This window comes from Orcinus orca, chromosome 2, assembly GCF_937001465.1.
Source record: "Orcinus orca chromosome 2, mOrcOrc1.1, whole genome shotgun sequence".
NCBI classification, from domain to species: domain Eukaryota; kingdom Metazoa; phylum Chordata; class Mammalia; order Artiodactyla; family Delphinidae; genus Orcinus; species Orcinus orca.
Genome location: NC_064560.1, coordinates 64,139,755 through 64,165,481, shown reverse-complemented (window position 1 = coordinate 64,165,481; position 25,727 = coordinate 64,139,755). Strand labels below are relative to the sequence as shown.

General features: G+C 45.9%; 1 protein-coding gene across 4 annotated transcripts in view; it reads right to left on the bottom strand.

The window, feature by feature from the left end:
• NTRK3 (neurotrophic receptor tyrosine kinase 3) overlaps positions 1-25,727 on the bottom strand; it is a 386,619-nt gene that overhangs the window by 136,455 nt on the left and 224,437 nt on the right. The gene's annotated exons all lie outside the window — the stretch shown is intronic.

Genomic DNA, 25,727 nt, shown 5'->3' with positions numbered 1-25,727 from the left:
CTGAAGTGGGATTATTGGAGACACACAACTGGTAGTTGGCAGATTATTGGAGACACACAACTGGTAGTTGGACTAAAACCCAAGGTCAAAGCCAGGGCTTGCTCTCAACACGGCACTGCTTGCTGAGTGTCTCCAGGCAGAAGAATGATGTCCAGGTAGCGTGTTCCCAGGAGCCTGATTCTTAGGCCAAGACAAGGGGGCCTTTCTCACAACTAGATCTTCCTGCACGTGGGCTGGACCATGGTGGAAAGAGGAGATTTGGGTCACTAGAAGAAGGACTTGAGATGGATGACCACCTGCAAGGGACGTGAAGGAGACCCAGGCTTAGAAACATCTCTCAAATCTCCTTCAATACTAAGATTTTCTAAGATTTTCTTTGCTGAGAAACAAGCAAAGACCTGTACTTAGGAAACTGATTTTTTCCTGCCTTCAGCCTGTTTCCAGATATGTGGAATTCTTAATGAGCACATTAAAGGTGTGCTCGTTTGAATCAAGGCAAGGATTAGGCAGAGGAACCTGAAGACCTGAGTTCTAATTCTTCCTCTCTTCCGCACACAAACCAGCTGTATTTCTTGGGCAAGCCACTCAACCTCTCTATGCCTCAGTGACCTCATCTGTCCAATGGGTAGATGAATGGGACACCTAAGGATCCTTCTGCCTCATGATGCTGCACTTCCAGGCATCCTTGGTTGTGAAAGCAAATGTTCTTTCACAACTGTAGCTCTGCAGCTTCACGGGAGGAGAGGATTCACTTCACTAGGATGACTCGACCACTTCTCTCTAGAGAAGCAGAAAATCAAGGGAACCAAAATACACTAGAAAGAAAGAGGCTCCTATTCAGAAGGGAGGTGTCCCCTGAAAGAAAGAAGTTAAAATTAGTTTGGGTTGGGCCTCTCCAGGAGAAAAAACAAAGGCAGAATGCTGAGACTAACTGAGAGGGGATATACTTTCAGAACCTGCGAGAGGAAGAGCGGTGATTCTGGAAGTTCCTTGTGTAGAATGTTAGGAAGGAAATTTCAGTGAAAAAGGGAGGTAGGGCATCTGGTTCTAATTATACCAATGCCACCAAGTCACAGAATCTCTTGGGACAAGTGTCTTAACCACTCAAGGCTTCAGTTTCTTATCTGTAAAGCAACAGATTAGATGGAATCAGTATCTGAATCCCTAAGAAGCTAGCCAGCCCACACTCAGACTACCAACCAGGATCTTGGGATGGGGTCCAGCACCCAATGTTTTCTAAAAGCTCCTGGGTGATTCCAATGCAGATGTCTGAGGACATGTATTTGGTATCCACGGAACTCGGTAACTTTTAAGCACTTCACATTTTAAATTCTCTGCCTCCAGCAAGTGAGTCTGTTTTCCGGTCCTTACCCCAGTCTCCTGGCACTCCAGGTTCTTGGTGGTAGTAGAGGGATGCTGAGGAGGAATCAGGGCTCTGTCCCCAGCAATTCTTCATATTAAACAGATGCTCCAATCCCCTTGATCCATGCTCCATTATTCATAAAGTCATATCAATTACTGAAATATTATCTTGACCACTACCGGGAAATGGAATAAATGAGATCCACCTCCATGAGCACCGTCTCCCTTTGCTCTCCCTGCTGGAAGATGCCCCTTCCATTAGCAACAGCTCAGATATCCCCGACTTTGCAGACCAGTCCCTTTCTTGGGCCCAGAAAAGAAATAAAGTAGGACCGAAGTGGAGGGCTGTCAACACTCAGCTAAAGGGGAACAGACTCCTGGTGCTCTTTTCTGTCTGCCTCACAGGGCCCTCTAGTTGAGGGAGAGGGGTTAGTCTATTGGGAAAAAAGTTGTCATTACCCATAAATTTTTGAGGCTTTATAGCTAAGAGGGCTGGGAGAAACCTCAGGCCCAGTAGCATATTCAAGGAGTTTAATTCTCTGTGTCGTTAAAAATATGAGGATAATTCTGATGATGATGACGGTAATATGAGCTAACATTCCAAATTATGGAGCTATGACTATGGGCCAAGCTCTTTGCAGACATTTCCTTTATCCTTATTTTAAAAATTTATTATAACTGAACATGCACATAACCACAGAGCCAGTAATTTCAATCATAAGTGCACCTCCAATGGAAACGTGCATATGTGGATATGTGTATGTATGTGTGTGTGTGTATATATATATATATATATATATATTCACCAAAAAATATGCTTTAGCATTTTAATGTCCACACTCAGCATTATTTTGGATAGCAAAAAAAAAAAAAAAAGAAAAAAAATAGAATGAACTCAAATGTCAGCCAACAGTAGGATGAATAAATGAACTGTGGTATATTCACATGATGGAATACAACAGGGCAGTGAGAATAAACTAATTCCAACTATTAATACATACCACAATGTGGATAAATGGTACAAGTAAAGTGAGAGTTAAAGAAACTACACCCAAGAATACATAGTGTGTGATTCCATTCATATAAAGTTGAAAATCAGGCGAAACTAATGGATGGTATGATAGAAGGCAGACAATTGGTAAGACAATTGCCTTACCCTTGACAAAGACAAAGAGGCATGAGACAGCTTCTGGGGTGCTAGTTACATGGGTGTAATCAGCACTCACACAGCTGTACATTTATGATTTGCCCACTTGGTTTATACCGCAATAAATGATTTACGTTAAAAAGCAGGGGGTGGATCACAGACTAAAACGACCACAAAAAGCAGGTGAGCAATGTAAATGAAGGACAAATGTCAGGTGTAAGCCAACAGGGAGTGAAGGGACTCTGGCAAAAGGCAGACACACTCTGTCTAGAAAAGGCTGCTGCCTCTAGGCTCTAGCTGATAATTGCCATGCAGGAATGCAAGCACCTGTTGCCAGATCCTTCCATGTTTCAAGGGAAACTATAAACGCAGAATTGTTATATGAACTTTCCCAAGTCTCAGTTGTTAGCAACAAATGAGAAAAAAATCACAGGCTCTGCAGAGGCCAAACAACACACCTCTGTGGGTGGCACGTGGCCCCGGGGCTGCTGGTTTGCACCTCTAAGCTGCAAGGCGCTATTTTGCAGATGAGAAGTTAAATGACTTAAGCATTCACAGCTTGTAGGTACTCGAGCTGAGGCTGGAACTCAAGCCCAGATTTTTCTACTAGGACATGTGATCACTAATGTTATAAGAGGCACCTCTGCTCCTATTCTCAGAGCCTCCTCGGATCCAGTCAGGAAAGAACACACCATAGAACGATTTTCCTTCCCAGTGATATCGTGGACTCCTTTGTCCTCCAGGTGGCCAAACTGATCCAAGCCAAAACATCTGGTATAGAAAGAAGAAATCCTCTTTCAAACGATCAGGCATGGGAATTGGCCCCAAATCGCCTTCAAATCTAGAGGGCAAGGTTATGTGGTCACCTTGTCCTTTTCTCACCATCCTGTCACTGCTCTCTGGTTTGTCTCCCCCAACCAGTCCCCCCTTGATCCTTGTGATGGGGGGACCCACCTCATCCCTCTTCTCCAGGTCTCTAGGACCCAGCTCTTCCCCAGATCTGGTGACCTGACCTCAGTCTACTGCTTCTGCCTCTGACACCACCCTTCTTTTGCAAACTCTTTCTACCTTTGGATTCAGCAGCCCTTTCCAAAAGCCCCGCTCTGTCTCCATCTCCCGTCCTTTCCTCTCCCTAAAATATGACCCCAAGTCCATGGCTCTGTGCTTTATCTATGCTTTCTCTATGCTGTGCTTCATCTATGCTTTCCGCATTACTTTGCTCTCAAAGCTGATCCCCGATCAAGATTTAAGGTATGAATATCCTGGGGAAAGGAGAAAAATTTATGTAAAACAAATTGGTAGTTCTTTCTCCAAGCTTTTTAATATTTCTTCCTGAAGTAAAAGGAAAGGTTGAGAAGAATTAAACTATTCTTTTTGCTGATTCACTGTTATACAGCAGAAACTACCACACCATTGTAAAGCAATTAAACTCCAATAAAGATGTTAAAAAAAAACTATCTTTTTTATTTTAAATGATGAATGTGTTGAAAATATGCATATATTGCTAACAGATTTTACTCCTAAAAACAATTTAATAAACTTATTGAATAAGGAGGGTTTTAGTTTAAAAGATATACATTCTGTTTTTGTCCACTAAGATCCAATAACAGAACTTGCAAATGTAAGAGCAAAATATATGCCCAGCAATGCTAGGGTTTATACACATCCACTCACCGACCTCCCACACTACCCCAAATAACTTGGGTTGGTTAACAGGTCTGGTTGTATCATTCACGGACACAATTTAGTGTGTCTGAATCACTCACCTGATACCATACTGTGGGTTAATAGTAGTTACCTAGGCCTGGTTTGCCAATGTTTAATTCAGAGTTCATGCCATCACACACACTGTCACCCTTATACCCAAGAAAAGAAAAAAAAATCCATTTTATTTTTTGCAAATGTTCTTCTTGTTCCTTTCTGATCCATAGCTTGTTGGGGGATACTTCTGTACCCCAGTATTAGCTTCAAATGGTTTGAAATAAACAAGCATGGCACCCAGGCCATTACCTCTTGGCTTCTGACACACACTCTTCACTCCACTCACCCAGAACTACTGACTCTCCCCAGAACATGTCTCTGTAATTTTTCATGTGCTGCTCCTTCTGTCCGGGGCCTCTCAACTCTTGCTGCCTATAATTCCTACTCATCAGTAAGCGTTCACCAACAAAAAACTCTGTCCGTGGCTGGCTTTTAAAAAATCAAAATAGAAAGGGATTTGAGACAGTTTAGCTGCAAACTCATTAGAATGTGGCTCTACTCTTAATTCTATGAAGGATTCACAAAATGCATGTATTTCCATATTTAACAGGAAGAGGTTAGATGTACCTAAATTCAATACTTTAAGGGGCATTCACTGTACTGGTATATTCTCTGAACTTTTGGAAATCATAATTACATTCTCATTAATCTGATATTTCCTGGCAAAATAATCTCCTTGACCTTGGCAAGGAAGTGAAGTTCTGGGACTGGGTCATGGTTCAGGGTTAACTTGGCAGAGAAGCCAGCACTGGAGATACACAGGTCCTGGCTGTGGGCATATCAGCCGGTCACTGAACAATGTCACTGTAATGTGACACTGGCTTGGACAAAGGGAGACATTTCCCATCACACGTTTCTCTACCAAGGAGAAAGTGTGATTTGCCAATGATGTCAAACCAAATCTGCATGACCAAATAAATACTCCTGGGATGATCTGGTAGGTCAGAAGTGTCCTAATGACATTTCAAATTCGTTCTTTAGTGTAACTAAGGCAGACTGTAATCATGGTACCAATAGCCTAATAGCTAGAATTTAGTGATAGCTTTCTAAATGCAGGCAGCTGTTTGTATATGTCCCATCATTTAATACACAGAAAGACCTAATGAGGCAGGTGCTCCCATTATTGCCATAGGGACTTAGAGAGATGACAGAGCAGCAGGCCCAAACTCCAATGTCCATCAAAGCCTACACGTGGGAAGGCCTGGGGGACCATGAGGGAGAGGCACCCACTGTTCTTTGAGGAATTCAACATTCAGCTGTCTAACTCCTATCTTGCCATCTCTACGTCATCCTCAAACCCACAAAACAATGGACGCCTGAGTGGATTGGGACAATCCAATGCAGCCATTTTGACATGGCTGCTAGGACTTGGTGGATTTGATATAAAAGAAACATTTTAACACCATTTAAAATACAAAATCTTCATACTTGCATTCTTATTATTTCCAAATAACTTGCAAAGCCGGCATCCTTACCCCATCCCTGATCCTTCCCCACACCTTGCTTACCCCATTTCTCACTGTCATGACACTCTGACCCCAAGCTTTGACAAAGTCCCCCATTTGGAGGGGCCTAGGACAGCAAAGAAGTCACAGATGGTGTGAAGGTAAGGGATGAAGGTCTTTTGTTTATATTACTATTACCCAGAAAAGTGTTTTTACACATTCATATCAAAACAACCACAGCAAAACGACCTATTTGTTTGCTTATTTGTGTTCTCAGCACCCAATATAGTATCTAGAACTTAGTAGATGCTCAATAAATGTCTACTCAATGAATAAAAATTTTTAAAATACTGCCAACAGTTGTATTAAAACCCATCTCAACTTCTTCAAATATTTTATTTTATTTTATTTTATTTTATTTATTTATTTATTTGGCTGTGCCGCATGGCATGTAGGATCTTATTTTCCCAACCAGGGATCGAACCCTCGCCCCCTGCAGTGGAAGCGCAGAGTCTTAACCACTGGACCACCAGGGAAGCCCCAGATATTTTAGATGGAAGGAAAAAAGGCAGCCATAAATATCTTACTTAGTGCTTCTCAAACTTGGGTGTGTATCAGAATCACTTGGAGGGCTTATTAAACACAAATCGCTGAGCTCTGCCCCTAGAGTTTCTGATTCAGTGGGTCTGGGGAAAAAAATCTCGAGGATTTGCATGTCTAACAAGTTTCCAGGTGATGCTGATGCTGGTGGTCTGGTGACCACCCTTGAGAACCATTATCTTATAGGAATGAAGGTCTTCTGAAATTCCACTGTCAACTCTAGAGTGATAGGATGCTTAAAAATCATGAACACCATCTTCCTTTGGGTCAGAGTTTAACCAGGCAATGGAGATGTGCAATGGAAACATGGTGCTTGCCTAGCATGGGTTCTGCACACAGTGGGCCATCAGCCAGTGTTTGTCAATGGAATACCTAAAGATACAAAGCCATACGCTCGGTGACGCTAACACAACCAGCTTTCCACAGAAACAATAAAGAAGCATCCCAGTGTGTTGTTTGTCAACTGCAAATCATGTGAGGCCATTTAGAAGCTGAGGAGTAGAAATGAATTCCCTTTGTGAACGGATGCATTAAGTAACATGAAAGCTGCATGGGAATCAAATAGATGCCTAGCCGCACGTTGGTTTCCTCTTTAATGCCATTAGGAACTCAGACAGTCTTCTCAAAAAGATCTGTTGTGTGCAAATGACATTTCAGATCATGTGCAAGCACTCTCAGCAGTGCCTGACTTCAAGAAACTAGAGAAAATATTAAGATAGTGACACTGTATTTCACCAGGAATCCGACGAGGCAGTGTGGCAGCGCCCCTTGAAAATTTACTAAAATAACAAAGAATCACTCCAAAGAGAAATGGTGATATTTGAGGTGCTTTAAATCTGTGGAATTGTTGGAACAAACCATACTTGATAAGGATGACTTCTGGGTTCAACTGCAGAATTCCCCAAAGTCACTGAAACCAATTTCTGTAGCAATTACTGCACCTAAGTCAGACAGTTCACTTTTGTCAGACATTCTTTATTAAATGACCCAGACAAAATCAACTTCTGTGAGGGAAATGAAAAGACTGCATTTCCACTTATAGGCTCAGGAGAAGTGAGAAACATCAAGAGAGAAGAGCCATTGGACAGAGTCCCCCTCCTGCCTCCAAAAAATCCTGTGGCTTTATTTCACAGAATTATGACTCTGGCCCTCAGTTTCCTCATCTGTAGAATGAAGAGACTGGTCTTAATGGATCTCTTCGGTCTTTTTTAGATTAAAAAAAAAATTCAATGTTCTATCAGGAAGTTAAGTTGAAAGAGAAAGAACAGGAAAGGAAAATTTTGCTTTCAGCCAAGTCCTATTCCTAGAATGATTTGGGGTCCAAAATTTGAAAGTAAAAATGTAAGTGAGGATTATATTGCAATTGACTAGTTATAAAACCAAGGCCAGCTATGACTTGATCACAGGTTTTGCCACTTTTCAACATGGCAAACATGCATGCTCTCCCAGGTGCTTCAAGAACGAATACTTCTGGGACTCTGCCTGGCACATCCTGCAACACAGGAGCTGACTCTTCACAGAAACACGGACTCTGATTCCTCTTCTTACCAGCTCCAGAGAATTTCCTTCTTTTTTTTTTTTTTTTAAGCAAAAAGTATTGGTCTATGTATGTTTAGAAATGCACAAAACAAATCAAGAAATAAATTCGTATGTGGAAGGACAGAAATGCTAGTCTTAAAATCCAGGCAAAAACTTCCATTTTTATAAGCCTAGGAAGACAATATAAATAAATCAGAAGGAGTCAAACCTGCTGTCAGCAATTGCTAAATCTCTGTCATTTTCTAAATAACCTTCCTTGTGCTGAAAGCTATATGCAGTGACTGTTTCATCTCTCTCCTTTCTGGGACAGGGGGCTTTCTGTGTCTGCTTGAAACTGTCCCTAAATTCAGAGAGAATCACCTACTCTGTTTGACCTTTTTGATGATAAAATGAGTGGTTTCTTTACTTCTCAAGCCACTCCCTACTTCTGAGAAACTGATAACAATGACAAGTGTGGGAAACAAAGATTGGAATGATTTAAGTGCAAATTCTGTGAATAAATGCATCATTGCTGTTTCAAAAACCTATCCTATGTAAGAACTAACATATGACCCAGCAATCCCACTACTGAGCATATACCCAGAGAAAACCGTAATTCCAAAAAACACATGCACCCCAGTGTTCATAGCAGCACTATTTACAATAGCCAGGACAAAAACCTGTCCTATGTAATAGGTCAACAGGATGCTTCCTCTACCCAGGGACCCTTCTCCAGTCACCCATGACCTCCATCCCTGTCCCTTCAAAGGCCCCTGTCTGCATCCAGCTACTGCTGCTGTGGCCTGGAGGGGCCTGACCTTCCACCTCTGCCCACCTAAATCCTCCTTAGCTTTCTAGGAAGCTCAAACACTCCCTTCTCCGTGGCAAGCCTCTGCTCCCCTAATTTAAACAAGCTGGCACTCTCTGAGCACACCTGGCCCTTTCCTTGTAAGGTTTCTGTGACAGCATCCCCGATACATGCCTTATGCCTGGATCACACGCCGCTCTGTTCCTCTCTCTCAGCCTCACGGCAGTGCCTCTACAGCACAGTAGTTGCTCCATAATTATGAGTTCTGTGCAAAAACCATCTTCTGTCCTCATTTTTCTCCTGCACTGTGTTTACTCTGGAGTTGGCATTGTGATAGAGAACAAAGCAGTGCATTTTGATTGACTGATTGCCAGCTCTACAAGGGCACCAACGTGAAAAGGGCCCTGGCCACGCATACGTAGCCACTAAAAATTGCTGCATTATTTTTAATGAGATGAAATAAAGGTCAATGATGTACTGTTAAACAACAAATTCAGATTATAAGACCGTATGCAGAATGTGATCTCATTTTTGCATAATACACGTGTATGTATTGGCATAGGCATGTCTGTCTGTCTGATTTGTTATAAATGTAGGGGAAAAAAAGGGAAAAAAAACCACTGGAAGGCAGCGCACCAACGTGTTCATAGATTCATCACCGGGGACGGTATTGATGGTAATTTCTCTTTTCTTCTTTGTACTTTTCTAGATTTTTCCTAAAATATTTGCAATGAGCATATACTACTTTGGAGTTAAATATTAGGTGTCATTTTATTTTATTTTATTTTATTTTATTAAGAAGCAAAGAGAGGTGAACAAGAGCTGTGAGTCACATCACTATCAACAAAGGACCAACTACTGAACACGTAGCTCCCATGGTACGTGGTCAGCACATGTGGGGAGAAGCCACATAGAGTTTTGCTTAAGGACCAGGAATCTGAACTCGCATGGCTAAGTATTCCTAAGCGTTCCAGCACCTCTTCCTATGAACTTTCTCCTGGACCACAAGAGCTGGAGCTATTTGGGTCATTTTGCTGAGACCAAGAGAAAGGAATGAGCTTAACTCTAGTTTCAGAACTAGGCCAACTGCTGTGGCCAACTGGGCCCAGCAGGGCACGCCTGCTCCCAGGGGCCTCTCACTCACTGCCTCTCACCCTTTGCGTTCCAGCAATGTGAAATGACGGATACTTTTAATACAAGAGACCTGTCATTTATTTATTAGCTGGGGACAGGCTCTGCAGCACAGAAGGATGCATTATAAATCAACTCCTTTCTCAGTCATTAAAAATTAATCCAGTTCATAATGTAGAACGTCAGTAATTTCTTTATTAGAGCAGCATGTCGTTTTTTTTTCTTTTCTTCCAGGTTTTGTTTTTTACTTCTCCCTTCCCTGAGGATACGTTTTTTTCTCACAGTGGGCTGGGTATAAATTACCCCAGGGAAAGGTATCAGGAAATATAGCTTTTTCAGACAGGTTACAATGGAGCAGTGGAATCAAAGCTCTGCAAACAAGACCGTTGACTAATTTCCCCTCAGAAATATGTTCTTACGGAACCTTCCCATTTTGCCCCATGGAAGCTCATTTATGATATTATTCTTTTGTTTCGGACCCACCGTGCATCAAAAATGGAAGGCATTTTAGGTCCTTGATAGTCTAGAGAGAAAGAAATACATAAGGCAGGTGATTTTAGGTGTGTTGGGAGGTCTCTGTGCCCCATCTGTGGCTGGTTGCTTCCTCACAGAGGGACCTACATTAGCTTTTCTTTTTTTTTTTTTAACATCAATACATATTGATCTACTTTATTATTTTCAATGACTACATAATATTCCATTATATAGATGCACCATCATTTTTCAAACTTGTTCCCTCTTGATGGGGCATTGGCTCTCACTGACAAAGTTTCCATGTAGCTTTTCTAATGTTTCCAAATTAATCTGGCATTCACCAAAAAAGATGTATGGGTATTAGAAGCCCAGGCCCAGAACAGGAACCCTTCATATACCTCCCTGCTTTAGGCCTGGGATCAAAGATGCCAAGCAGACCAGACGATGCTGGAATATGCCAAGAGGCTGCAAAGCTGATCCTCTGAGAATGCTTCCCTTTGGTTCTTCCCCTGAGTGGCAGCTCTAGGAAATGCAAAAACTTGGATTATAAAGAGGGTAACTTCTGTGCTCCCTGGCTTCAGAGGAAGTAAAAGGGAGAATCTAGAATATATGTGCATCTTCTCCCCACCTTGGGCACATTGAGAGGTTTGCAATGGTTGGGTCAACCAGATGACCTCCTCAGATGACCTACCAAGGGCTGTGTATGAAAGGAAGGGGACCTTTCCACACCTGCCTGCTCTGCCCTCTGGCAAGCTGTCCTGGTCCTGGGGGGTCTCCCCGAGACAAACAGTATGGCCCCAACCCAGGTTACTGGCATTGATATCTTTGTCAAACCAGCCACAACTGAGTTAACCCTCCTAAGTAACAAATCCCCACAAATCCCCAAGCACATATTTAAAATCTATTTTCAGAATTACACTGAGCATAATTCAACCAATCAATGAGCCATTAGGAGGTTAGTCCCAACACTTCTTCATTACCAGTGGCATTAGGGCCACCCGACTTAGCAGAATCCAATGCGAAGAGTTGCTGTGTCACCAGCAATTCTAGGTCTGAGGACGGAAGCTAACACAGTGCCTGGTGAGAGGCCCGGCTGGCTACAATCTGGGTGACAAATTAAGCTACACAGCCACCAGGGACAGGAGAAAAGGAAGTTTGGCCAAGAAAGAAGCCAATTTGACCCCAAGGACTCTCATTCTCTTCCTCCCAGTGTAGCTGCTGCATCCCTTCCACTGCCCATCGACTTTGGACCCCACTCTGGGAGGCCTGCCTTCCAGGCATCTGAAGTTCTAGATGACCTGCTGAGGTAGGAGTGAGGAGGGGCTACCTACATGGGAGCCGTGAAAGTGCTAGAAAGGGACTCCCTTCTGCTGACTCGATGGTGGGCACCATGGGTCATCCAAGCCAGCATCTGTCTGACAATCACCAAGCTCATCCTCAGTCTCCCGGAAGGTGGGGTGCAGGTGAAGTAGAGGTCAGCTAATAGTGAGAGGACACAGCCTGGGCCAGGGCAAGAGGCATGTTCCTAAATCCCTGAGTTTGAATCCTGACTCCATCACTGACCAGCGAGTGACCTTGGACAAGTTCCTTAACTTCCATGAGTCTGAGTTTCCCAATCTGTGAAATGGGGACCATAACACTTACATGACAAGTGGATTTAACATAGACAGAAGGACTGATGAGGGGAAGAGAGGGTGGTGGGCTCCGTTGTACCGCAGTTCTGTCATTGCCTAGCTCTGAGACTACAGGAAATGACTTAATCTCCCCAGTGCCTCGGTTTCCCCATCTACCAAATGGGGGAAGTAATAGCACCTATGGTTTTTGTAAGGATTAAACAATTTATCATATTTAAAGAGTTTTCAATGTCAACAGTAAGCACTCCGCTGTGTACGATTTTATTATTATTTTCACCTGCTTAAAGCTCAGACCCCGGCCCTGAGTAGGTATTGAGAGGTACTGAGTAAATGTGATTTCTCCTCTCTTCACTACTCTGCCCCTTTCTTTCTCTTCACCAGCCCCTGCCCCGACCTACTCTCCAGAAACGATGCTTCCAAAGGATCATACAGCAGCTCCCAGGAATTCACACAGCTTGCTCAACCAAGATAACCGGATCCAGCTAAAACCACATGAAGAAATTTGTCTTTGCTTGGGCATATTAAGTATAGCCTTGAAAATTAGCAGGACAATTTCCCAGACCAGAACAGTACTGACAACGACCACAAATTACCAGCTTGCTTTCCCTCAGCAGAGATAGAGGAGAAGTAAAATTTGCATGAGATCAATGTTCTCATCTTCCTCCTGCCACTTCTACCCCAAGAGGCCTCTGCGTACTCCTAGCAGAGCAGGAGTTGACCCTCGTAGAAGAACTGGGGTGGCGGGCAGTGTCATTTCTCACTTTCTTTCTTGCTAACAGACTCTGATTCTGTGGAGGGTATTCACACCCCTCCGGGCAGCCTTATGCCTCAGGGGAAGTGAGCTGCAGCCCCAAGCCCAGGGGAGTATCTGGAGGAGCCTAGGTGTTTGTTTTAGTTCCATTTTCTTTATGGGTGACTGGCTTAAGAATAAACAGATGACATAATTCTGGCCAATGAGACAGGAGGGAAAGGCTGCTGGGGAACTTGGGAAAAGGTTTTCTCAATTTCAATCAACCCACAAGAAGAGACAATTCTGTGCTGTTCCTGGGCCATGTGTTTGGTTGTGATGCCTGGAGCTCCTGCAACCATTCCGTAATCATGAGGGGAGCCAGCCTGGTGGTAAAGCCAAACACAGAAAGGCAGAGGCAAGAGAACCTCAGAAAAGCAGAACTAGAGTCCTAATGTACTTAACCAGGAGCCTTCCCTACCTATTTACTTGAGTTATGTGATGACCAATTGCCTTCTTGTTTAAGCCCAAGTGAGTCACGACTGCCTAGTACTTTCAGCCAAAAGATCTGAACTGATACGATCAGTGCCCAAAACATGAGATATGTGCACAAATATAAACAAGACCCATAAACATGTACATTTGTGTCTAAAAGTCCCACGTGTACGTCTGCTGAGGAAGAATGAAGGGGCTGTGCACTTATGTATATGAACAAGGAAAATGGGCTTCCCTGGTGGCACAGTGGTTGAGAGTCCGCCTGCTGATGCAGGGGACACGGGTTCGTGCCCCGGTCCGGGAGGATCCCACATGCCGCGGAGCGGCTGGGCCCGTGAGCCATGGCCTCTGAGCCTGCATGTCCGGAGCCTGTGCTCCACAACGGGAGAGGCCACAACAGTGAGAGGCCCGCATACCGCAAAAAAAAAAAAAAAAAAAAAAAAGAACAAGGAAAAAAGGAGGCCACTTGAGCAGCCAGGCATTAAAGCCCTAACCGTATGGGCACAGACATACAAGTAACTCAAGTGATGCACTTGGGCAGGTATATGGGGGAGCAGGGGCACTGCAGTTTCAACAAAATAATGTTTCCTGACAAGGGGGAATAAACAAAGACTATAAAACCAACACAAGAATCTCACCATGAATCTCTCCACCATCGCCTAGTTGCACCCACAGCTTTGCAGTCTCATAAACCCAAAAGGAAATTGGCCTGAGCACTCTGCTCATCTGCATTGATCGTTTCCTGACAACCAACATATTACAGTCCTGACTCCCAAGAGCATCTCTGTGACTGCGGATCTGGGTGATAAACTGCTATTTCTTAGAGTTGGGGGAAAGAAATCATTGGAGGGAAATATTCTTATCTTTTCAGAAATAACTTCAAGCTTTGCAAACCTCTATTTTTGACACCATCAATCTGGTTTCCTCCAACAGCATATTTGAGGCAGGAATTGTAACTATCGTTGTAAGAATGTCGTTGTCAAGGCAAGGATGGTCATGTATATGCCACTTTGGCAAGGTGACAGAGCCCTTTCAAATTCTCATGCCACGTCATCTCAAAAAATACCAGCTAAGGTGGTCACATTTTCTTATCTCAAGTTTAGAGATGGTGGATGCCTTGCCCACAGTCATGTGGCTGCTGAGTCAGTAGGCTGGGACCAGGGTCTAGGACCACCCATACTCATCTTGCTTTCTTTTCTAATGAAAAGGGATCCCCTTCTTGAAATAAAGAGGTGCTCTGACCTTCCACCCAGTGGTTTGGAAACAGTGGCTTGGGGGCAGCAGCTTGCATCTTGGATTGTGCGTTTCTCCTTAGAGACAGCTCCCTGAGATTCCAATCCTAAGTGGCAGATCTGCCTGGAAACAAGGAATGCAGTGAAATTTGGCCATGACCAGCATATCTGGATCTGTGGGTTTAGGAAGTGTTAGAGGCACCTGCAAGAGCTTCTAGGCAGAGAATAACCAACAAAGACCCCTGATCCACTTGCATGAAGGGCACTTAGTGCTCTGCCAGAAATCCTGAAGAATGCCACCACCCCGACTTGGGACATTCCCACGGAACTCAGCCACTTCCTGTCCCTCCCAGATGCTTGGGAAGAAATGGGACAGAACACATGCCAAACAGGTTCAGGCCCATCTGGGCACTCTGTCACATGAGTTATCACATCTGCTGGGGAGGCAAAAACAGAACCCCAAACCCCCAGAACAGCCCAGAATGCGATCCACTGAACATCTGCGTCCACAGAGAGATGCTAATAAGTGTACCTCAAAAATCAAGTTCGGGGGTCCAATAAATTTGGGAAATGCTGCAGACCCAAGTTTTCTCCTACAAAACTGCAATGACCTTTACCATTAGAAGCTCTCAGAATCCCACAGTAAAACAAAAAACATATTCAATCCAGGTTTTCCCAAACTTATTTGACCATGGAACTTTTTTTTCTGAAAAACTCCCAGAGCACCATTTGGGAAATCCTATGTTAAAGGCAGTTGGGGAGAAGACAGAAGGGCAGTTGCACCCAGGGTTTCTTGGCTAACAGGTGAGTAGAGCTTGGGTTTTTAATTACTGACCATTAAGAAGACAGCACAATGAGAAGGAGAACTTCCCAGCTCTTAGGCACATCTCCCATCTGGAGTATGACTCATGTGCTCATTCAGAGGAAATGGAGATGATGACCATTTTCTCCTGGAAAGGGCTTCTGGAAAGAGAATACTAATAGGGACTGCCACTAACAATAGCACCCCTTGCTGTCTCTAAGGATGGTGAGGGGGTTCTTTTTTCCTGTCTTTTAGCCTCTGCCCATAAAACAGGAATTTCTTTCTCCTCAGAGACACAGGAAATAACCCCCAGCTCTTCCCCCAACCTGTGTGCTTGGTCCCTCCCTGTGAGAAGTGAGTGATTTACCTGATGGGTGAGGTGGGCAGAGTCCATCATCTCTCATCATATTCTCTTCCAGGTAGGGCTAATGCAGAAAAGGGAGACTCTTCCTGCCTGTGTGGTTTTCCAAGGAGCTCCTAAGCTTTCTGACTTGCAAAAATGAGGCAGACCATGACCCTCCATGCAACCAGATAGACAACATCTGCTCTGAGACCCAACTCCTGTCTATGCATCCCAAGTTCAAAGCTTGGGAGAGGCATCAAGAAGCCCATTTTGGCTTTACTTCTAAGCAACTTTCTTAAGTCTAGCAAGAAAGCCCAACTTTTGATTCCTATCTGATCGCTGTGTGGATTTCTCAGCTGGTTCAGAACGATCACCCTTAAAAACTCCCATCCAATTTAGATGCTTGAATCCAGTTGAAGGAAAAAAGAGTAAAGGTCTGGGAAATCTTGAGCTGGAGAGGATCTCTGGAGGGAAATTAATCCTCCCACTCCTTGGAGACAAGACTGAGGCCAAAACATGCCAAGAAGACAAAGAGTCCTTCAGCTCCCAGGGCTCTGGACAGGAAGGGAAGGACCCACTCCACATGTCACTCACTTTCAGCTGTTGGGTGCACCCTCCCCTGCATTCATGTTCCCCCACAAAATGACATGACTACAGGCTGGCTGAGGGTCTTATCATTCCTCACCACCTTCTCCACCACGGAGCACATGCTTACCCCCTAAATACTATTTTTAAGCCAATTACCGTGTATTTACAGTGAGCATAATTATACCTAATTACTTAATTAGCATGACTGCATGCAGCTACTAACTTTGAGTATGTGATTATGGCGGTGAAGCACAGAACATGTGAGGTCATGAGACTCAATAGGAAGGCAGGTTGTCTTGGCTCAGGGAGATGGACCAGAGTCTGTCCCTTTGGACTAGTTTGGTTACAGCTCCAAAGTACATGCTCAGCAATTTCTAGCGTTTCAGATAATTTGGGGGAAATGCAATCACATGATTTTTTTAAATCCTGGGATAGAGAAAAGAAATGGCAATATGCTATGCTTAGATTATGCCTAGATCTAAGGGATTTGGGAGTCAGTAACCAAAGAGGTTACTCTCCAGGGACTGAAACCCTTAGGACAAGCTCAAGCATGTGGGCCCAGGACTCACTGCCTTGGCTTTCAAGATAACCCATTCTGGAATCATTTAGCTTTGTCTGGAAAGAAAAGAAACCGGTAATGTGTCTGAGCGCTCCTTTCCTCCTTGGGCTCACCAAACCTAACACCACAGCCTTCTCAGGGGTCTGCTACTTATTCTAACCGGATCTGAAAATAGGATTGAAGAAAAATCCAAGGCGAGAAATCCTAATTTTTGTTTGTTTAAAATGTTCTATGGGGCTTCCCTGGTGGCGCAGTGGTTGAGAGTCCGCCTGCCAATGCAGTGGACGCGGGTTCGTGCCCCGGTCCAGGAGGATCCCACATGCCGCGGAGTGGCTAGGCCCGTGAGTCATGGCCACTGAGCCTGTGCATCCGGAGCCTGTGCTCCACAATGGGAGAGGCCACAACAGTGAGAGGCCCGTGTACCGAAAAAAAAAAAAAAAAGTTCTATGAAAGACTGTCTGGCAAACAGAGCCTGGAGATACCCAATCGGTGAAAAGGGCTAAGGCAAAATATCACTATTACCTTCACCAAGATTCAACCTATAGTTCCCTTAATGGGGACCATCAAGATCCAACCAGCAGAATAAAGGAAGAGATGTATCAGAACGGCCCATGCCCACATTGGTCCTAATCTCTTCACGTCACATTTAGCCAGGCCTCCCTCCTAAACCAACCAGAGGGGAGCAAACAGCAATCCCCCCATACCCTGTAAACCAGCCTCCACTTCAGCTCCACTCCCAGAGGAAGAGCTCCTAGCCCAGCCCTGTAACCAGAGACCATTCCTTCCATCAGGCAAGTCCATCAGGGCTTGTGCTAGAGAAAAACCTAGAAAGGCATATTCTTCAGTAGCAGCAGCTACGACTGCTGTCTCTGCTCCTGGTTCCGGGGCGGGTGGCCTCCCAGACAAAGGAGCCCATTCTCCATATTTCATCTGCAAGTCCGTTACGCTGAGCTAAGTGGCTGGGAATAAACACCCATCATTACCTTGCGCTAAGCAATGTTCGTTAGTATAGAAGGTGACAGAAATCTATATCATGCCGATGCACTATTAATACTGCATTATGTCCACAGGCTCCATACTCCCCACCACAGCTGGTAAATCGGCCCTGGCAGTTCCTCCTCCAGAAAAGACAGGGTCCGTGGCTGATTGGCCCAGAAGAGGAGGAAGAGACAAGCCACTCCCTCACTCCTGATGGAGGAAACGCTGGTCCCAGCTAAAGGGACACAGTTCACAGACCTACTGGTTCCAGCTTTGGTCATCTTTGTGGACATCCTCGCCTTTTAGGCTGGTATGATAAGGGGAGTGCATCAAGCAATTGCCCCGAGGAAAGAGAGTGAGGACAGGACCTCCAAACAGCTGCCATGTAGCCAAAGAGAGGTAAGGAAGGGTGGGTCCTTCACCCATCCCAGGGCCCACGTCAGAGTAGCTGGCACTTACTAAGAGCTCAATGGATGTTTGCTGACTGACTGAGGAATAAAGGGGAAAAGGGGGTTGGAGGGAACCAACACAGATGGGGTATCAACAGCCCAATGAGAACGATGTGCTGTGAGGGACCCCAGGACAGAGCTGCCGGCTCAGCCAGGGAGGGCGAGTGACAGGTCTAAGAAAGCAGGATGTAGAGGTGACCAGCCAGGAGAGGCTGAAGGTTGAACGCACACGTATGGTTCAAAGTGTAGAGACTCACGAGGAAAACAGAGTCCTGAAGGCCTGAAAGGAGGCCCGAAAGACCAGGGCCAGCTTGCAAATGACACATGGGGAAAGAGAAGGCATTAGCAAGGTTTCTGGGAAACCAAAACAGAAAAGGGCTTGGATGCCCAAGAGGTGAGGGTCACTGGGGGCTCCGGGTGGGCACCATAGAGAGTCACTGTGACAAACTGCTTTTGAGACGCTGTGAAGGCGTGAGCACACTGGTCAGAAAATCAAGGCGTCAGTTCTGTAGTCAATGTGGCAATTGGCCTCTGACCAATGACAAGTTAGAAGTGAAGTATGCTCACTATAGGCTAAGTAGCTATCCGGTGAGAATTATACCATCATCAGTTGCTGGTATAGTTTAGAGCAGAAGACATATAGATGCACACACTTGTGTGCACACACACATACACAGACACACTTGAGAAAGCACACAGAGTAGGTGAGTGTGCACTGACAAGTCCAAGAGACCCTGGGGCAGGAGCTAAGCAGTGGAGGCCAGTCTAATATGAAATGAAAAGAACCTAATCCCCCTTGGTACCGCCACCTGGAAGACAGTTTGGCTGTTTCTTACAAAGCTAAACATCCTCTTACCATGCGATGCAGCAATTGTGCACCTAGGCATTTATGCAAAAGAGTTGAAAGCTTATGTCCATGCAAAACCTGCACACAAATGTTTATAGCAGCTTTATTCATAATTGCCCAAACTAGAAAGCAACTAAGATGTCTACTGTGGGTTATGTCCACCCACACCCCCCCAAAAGAACAGGTTGAATTCCTAACCCCCAGTACCTTAGAATGTGACCTTATTTGGAAATAAGGTCATTGCAGATGTAATTAGTTAAGTCAAGATGAGGTCATACTGGAATAGGATGGGCCCCTAATCCAATATGGCTGGTGTTCTTGTAAGAAGAAGGTCTTGTGAAGACAGACACACAGGGAGGACGCCATGTGAGGACAGAAGATTGGAGGGATGCAGTGGCAAGCCAAGGGATGCCAGCAAACCACCAAAAGCTGAGAACAGGGAAGAAGGATTCCCCTACAGGTTGCAGAGGGAGCAGAGTCCCCCGAGACCTTGATTTTAGGCTTCCAGCCTTCAGAACCACGAGACAATACATTTCTATTGTTTGAAATCACAGTTTGTGGTACTTTGCCACAGCAGCCCTTAGACACGAATACAATGTCCTTCAATAGCTGAATAGATAAACTATGGTAGAGCCATACGATGAAGTATTATTCAGTGATAAAAAGAAATAAGCAATCAAGCCACGAAAAGACATGGAAGAACCTTAAATACACATTGCTAAGTGAAAGAAGCCAATCTGAGAAGGCTACACACTGTATGATTCCAGCTATAACAACATTCCGGAAAAGGCAAAACTGTGAAGACAGTAAAAAAGATCAATGGTTGCCAGGGGCTGGGGAGGGGAAATGAATCATGGACCACAGGAGAGTTTTAGGGTAGTGAACCTATTGTGTGTGATACTTAAATGATGGATACATGACACGATGCTCTTGTAAAGCCCATAGAACTATACAACACGAAGAGTGAACCCTGCTATAAACTATGGACTTTAGTTAATGATAATATATCAATATTTGTTCTTCAATTGTAACAAATGTACCACACTAATGCCAGATGTTAATAATAGGGGAGATTTTGGTGGGGGAAGTGTGAGGGGGTAAATGGGAACACTCTGTACTTCCTGCTTAACTGTTCTGTAAACCTAAACCTGCTCTAAAATTTTTTTTTAAAATTAAGAAACTGACTTATCTCCAGGACCAAGTATTTCCTTATCTGAAGGCAACCGTGGTCCCTTGGGAACTTGATTTTGGGGAAGAATTCAGAAAGGAGGATAAGTCCCAACAGCCAGACCAAGGCTGACCCAGCTTCATGACTACAGGGACCTTCAGCCAAGGTTCTCTTCCCCATAGGGCTGTCCTTATCCTGGAAACAGGGAGAACGTTGAGCCTCCACCATACAGCGTTCCTCAAAAGCCAGCTTTCCTGAGTCCAGGAGGTGGAGAGTAAATGCTTGTGGACCACTAGAATCCTAGGCAATGTGATCTGACAGGGAAAGGATGCATCCTGGAGTCAGTAGGTCTGGGTTTTCATCTCAGGCTCTCTCTTAACAGCTGTATGATCTGGGACAAGTCCCTTAAGCTCACTGAGCCTCAGTTTCTTTATCTATAAAATGGGTATATCAGCCTCTCCCTCAGAGAGTGGGCGAAAGATTGCATGAGGTAAAAAATGGAAAGCCCAGCCCAGGGCTTGGTCCAGAGGAGGCTGTCGATGCAGATCAACGACCTTTCCCTCGGTCTGTGACATCTCTCGAGAGCCTGTGCCTGGAATGAAGACACACTCACCAAGCGTCATCTGACACACGGTTGGTTGCTATCTTCTCCAACCCTAGTCCCATGTTGTGTTTCCACAGACAATGGAGACTGGTAACACAGGGGACTTCCCTGGTGGTCCAACGGTAAAGAATCCGCCTTCCAACGCAGGGGATGCAGGTTCGATCCCTGGTCGGGGAACTAAGATCCCACATGTCGCGGGGCAACTAAGCCCGAGTGCCACAACTACTGAGCTCACGCACCTCAACGAGAGAAGAAAAAACCTGCACACCACAACTAGAGAGAAGCCTGTGTGCCACAACTAGAGAAAAGCCCACGCGCCGCAATGAGAGATCCCACATGCTGCAACTAAGACCAGATGCAGCCAGAAATAAAAATAAATAAGTAAATAAATAAAGGAAAAAATTTTTTAAAAAGACTGGTGACACATAAGAGCTACTTCTTGGAATAAGTTCAAAGTCAGGTTTGGGAAACAGGACCCACATCTTTGAGAAGGGACAGGACGACCTAAGATTTCACTCAAAATCATGCAAGACTACTGTGCATGGCTTTTCCTCTAAGCCGTGGGTTCCCAGGAGGGAAAGGTCACTTTGCAATAGGATGGGTCTAGGAAGAACTCACACGTGGTTGGAAGTGAGCCAGATGCCCAGTGATGAGTAGGTACAGGAAGGAAGAAAAGGGAGTGAGGGGATGTGGGGAGGGATATGGGCATTTCAAGTGGGAATTACACTGTGGTAACAGTCAGAGGTGTGAGCTTGGAGGGAGACCTGGAAAGAAGTGACTAGGGGTAGAGGCTGGTGAATCAGCAGCAGAAAGGAGCAAAGTGAAGACACGAGGCCCTGGGAGTGGCCCCAAGGGGGCAGAGGGTCCCATCCTGCATCTTGGGAGATCAGCCCCGGTGGCAGTAAGCCCCTGAGGGTAGGGACCATGCATGCCTTGTTCGCCATTGTTTCCAAAGCCGAAAAGAAGGCCTGACACAAACCCTCAATGAATATTTATTGAATAGATGAAAGGGAGAAAAATCAGCACTGTGTGAATGACTCAGATGCTAACGAAGAGGATGGACCCAAAGGAATATGCTCAAGTTTTACCAAGAGAACTCAGGGGTTCCTGGGGAAACAGAGCTATGAGACAGGGAATGCGAAGAGGCATAACGCTGAGTGGAAGGGGACAATGTCTGAAAGGGGAGGTGAGAGCAAAGGATGGCTGGCCAGGGTCAGAGAGAGTCTCTGACTACCGGCCCACCAGGAGGGGAGAGGTCAAAGGGAGGAATGGAGAGCTGGGAATGCTGACGCCTGGAAGATGGGGCCCCGTACCCCCTGAGACAGAAACAACCTGAGAATAAAGGCAGACAGCCTGGCCTGGGGACAGAGGGCAGGAGGGGAGGGTGACATGGCTTAGCACCCCCCAGCTGGCCTCTGCTCTCTCAACCAAGAGGCAAAGTTGTCCTCTGAGAATGGGTTTGGGAAAAGGGGATGAACAGAGAACCCCAGGGCCTTGAACAGAGCCGAAGAGCCTTCCAACCGAGCAACGGGCAAGAGGCAAAGCATGACTCCTAACACAGCCGCCTGCAGTCCAGCCCAGCACAGGCAACACAACTGCAGCCCAGAGCAGTCACAAGGGGGACAAAAGTCACCTAGTGCCCAACGTTGCTACAAATAGCTTGACACTTCTCCCCAGTGACCCACCTAGACCGGCCCCTTGCTGTCTCATTCAGAAGGACCTAGCCTCAAATTGGCTGTGTGACATGGAGGGCTGTACCGGTTTCCTGATGCTTTCGAGCATCAGGGGGCTTTAAATAAATAATGAGGGCTGCCTCACTAGACTGCAGATTCTATATCCAACCCGGAAGAGCAGCATCTTTATTCAGCTCTTCCAGAACCCCTGGAAAGATGGAATAAATTTAGAATAAAGACAATGCCAAATGCAGAGCACTCGGGAACATAGGTGAGGGGCTGCAAGCATCTGATAACGGATGGTACTAGGTGAGCTCTACACATCCTTGCAGCCCTGACACACTATGAAAAATGCTATGGACCAGACTGAAGACAGAGAGAAAGTGAGAGGGCAGGAGAGGAGCAGCGTCTTAATCACTCCAGCCAGAAAGGTCCCACCATTTATGATAAACACATGTGTAAAGAAAGAAAAGCACTTCTGTGCTAAATCCATCAACGGAGGACTTGCGGAAATGAGGCCTAAAGTCAGGTAGCTACTATGTCCCTGCGATTTCTTCCCACAGTCCGCATTGTTAAATGGGACGAGAAAGGACTCAGATGGGAGACCCCCCACCCCGGGGCCCCAAGATGTGAGCATTTCTCCTCCCTTAATCCCCTGCTTCTTGCCGTCTCCCCCCGAAGGAGTGACCCCAGCCCCGTCTGCAGCATCATAAACGTTCACTGCTTATTTATCTGCCAAGGCACATGTGGTTTTAATTATTTATGATAGTGTTTCATCGCACATGGGGATGTGTCTTGGAGTCCCTTCCCTTGACTGATGAAGCCTTTGTAATCAGAGACCTGCTGCTTCCCAGCCGGTAAATCTCAGCGAGGAGAGGGCCAGGCGCTCCCTTCCAGGACTGTGTGAGTCAGCCATGGATTTGCAGAGGGCGGATTAGCCAAATCCGGTTACAAGGCTCCTGCACGTTGTTTGTCCTTGCCACACATGTTTTCTGAAAACAATTAAGAGCCACCCATTGTCTACCGAGAGGACAAAATGTACCGCTTCCCTGAAAAGGGTATCTTCCCTAATATCAGAGGGTTTGGATAAGCTGGATTCATCCAGGGATTTTGCTCTGATGAGGTCTTGTTTGTTCCCTACTCCCTCAAGTCTTGTCACTAAACCTGCTTCCTCTCTGTCTCCACCGACCCCTTCCTGTGTACACAGAAGTGCTGTCTGGATGTAGAAAGGCCGCCTGCTTTGAGTCACAAACACAAGGAGCTGTGGAGACGCTTCTCCTCTGCACCGTTTCCCAGGGCGACAGCTCCTTGGCTGGGTGCTGGGTCCTGACATCAAAGGACACTCAGAACCCACCGGTCTCTCCACGGTGCCCACTCATTCTGATGGCCCAGAGGGATCTTCCTCCCCACATGCCAGATTTGCCACCACCTGGTATCAGGAGCCCATGGGACCCTACTCTACGCCAGGGCCCAGAGCTTCCACGACAGGGAAGAAAGCCCATTCTCATTTTTCCCGGATTCTGTCTTTATGAATTCACCTACTCACTACAATTTATGTGCAACCCCAGAAAACACACACACACACACACACACACACACACACACACACAGCGCTTTCGCAGTCATTCACAAACATTCGAGAAGCGGTGACAAATTTGAGTCACCCCACATGCACATTCCCGGCTGAGGTTAAAAAGCCATGCTCTGCTTTCTCGTTTCAGCTCTCATACTGTAAACAACTGTCCTTCTCGTGGTCTATCCAACGCCACCTTTTTTGCATATATGTGCTTTTCGTGGGTGAGATTTCAGTTTAAAGCAGCCCCCAAGCATAGTGCTGAAGCTCTGTCTAGTGCTCCTATGAGTGAGAAGGCTGCGATGTGCCTTACGGAGAAAAGAGGTGTGTTTGATAAGCTTTGTTCAGGCATGAGTCATAGTGCTGTTGGCCACTATGAGTTCAATGTGAAGGAACGAACAGTATGTATTAAGGTGTCTTTAAACAGAAGCACACATAATACAGGTTACGTCTTGATCAGCTGATAAAAGTGCTGTGACCAGAGGCTTGCATGAACCTAACCCTGGATTCCCCCTAGGAACAATGGTCCAATGTTCGCTAATTCAGTGGTCAAAGTGACTTTACAGAATACTTGGAATAACGAGAATCAGTTGTATATTCAACAGCAATGCCAAGCCTCTATTCAAATATCAATATCACTCTAGAAAGCTCAGCAGTGCCAACCCTGGACCGAGCTTGGACCCACGCTACCATCCCAGAAGGGCTTTCCTCCCAGCCTTACCGAGGTCAGTCCAGGATGACCCTGATCTGAGGTGAGCGCTTTAGCCAGAGTAGAACCATTCTTTGCACTGTCTTCCCCACTGTTTATCTGAAATGCAGGTATCTTTCTTCCCTTGCCCAGCCCTGGTCCAGAACCCAAGTACCCTTCCTCTAACTGGTACTGATGGGGGAGTCTGATAAACACTGAGACAGATTCTGGAGGACATCAAGGTTGGGAGGCAAATGATGACCTTACCCTGATTTTAGCCCAGTCCCTCCCACTGTGGCGATCATCTCACTAAAAACAGAGGCAGAAACACAGAAGCAAAGGTGGACAGGGTGGCTGGATGCCCACTCTGCTATAAGATGGACGAGTGGGGGCAGCAAGAGTTCTGTGAGCTACAAAGAGCATAGCCCAAGTATAGAGAGCTCTGCCAGCAGGGAGAGCAAGACCAGGGGCATTTCTTCCTAGGCTGACCTGGGACCAGCTGACCAGACAAAGAGAACAGATTGGCAGAAGCCCACGGGCAGGGAAGGGGGACTCACAGCCTCCCAGAGCCTCGGGTTTCCTGTCTGTAGATGAGGCCTTAACCTACCCCATCCCTTCTGTCCCTTCTAGCTCTAAGGCACTCTCCAGGTGTCTCTGTTCCCTCTCCTGACATAGCTGACCGTTTCTTGGGAGCAGAAGCCATGGGAGGGGAGGGGTGTGCACTGTAGTCGCTGAGCCTAGATTGAGCCTGGGGACACAGCAAGGGAAACAGCTGCTGGATGGAGGGCCAAGCCACGGAGGCACCAGGAATGGGGAGAGGCCCTAGCAGACTCAGCAGAAATACAAAGGGAGGGGCTGAACCACCAGGAGGAAAGAGAGATTAGGAAGCAGGTGCCCTGAGCCCTCTGATCTGAAGGAGACATCTGTAGCGGGGAGGGGAAGGGTCCTAGCACAGGGGCCATGATCTGATTCTCAGAACGTGCACTTCGGGGCACTGGAGGGGCAGCTAGAGAGAGGTTTCCATTCGAAAGGTCCTCACCGCCCTTCACTCCCTTCCCCTCTAGTGGAGGCTGGGGCAGCAGGTCTGACGACCTCAGGGGCTATTGTCTGGACAGAGTCAG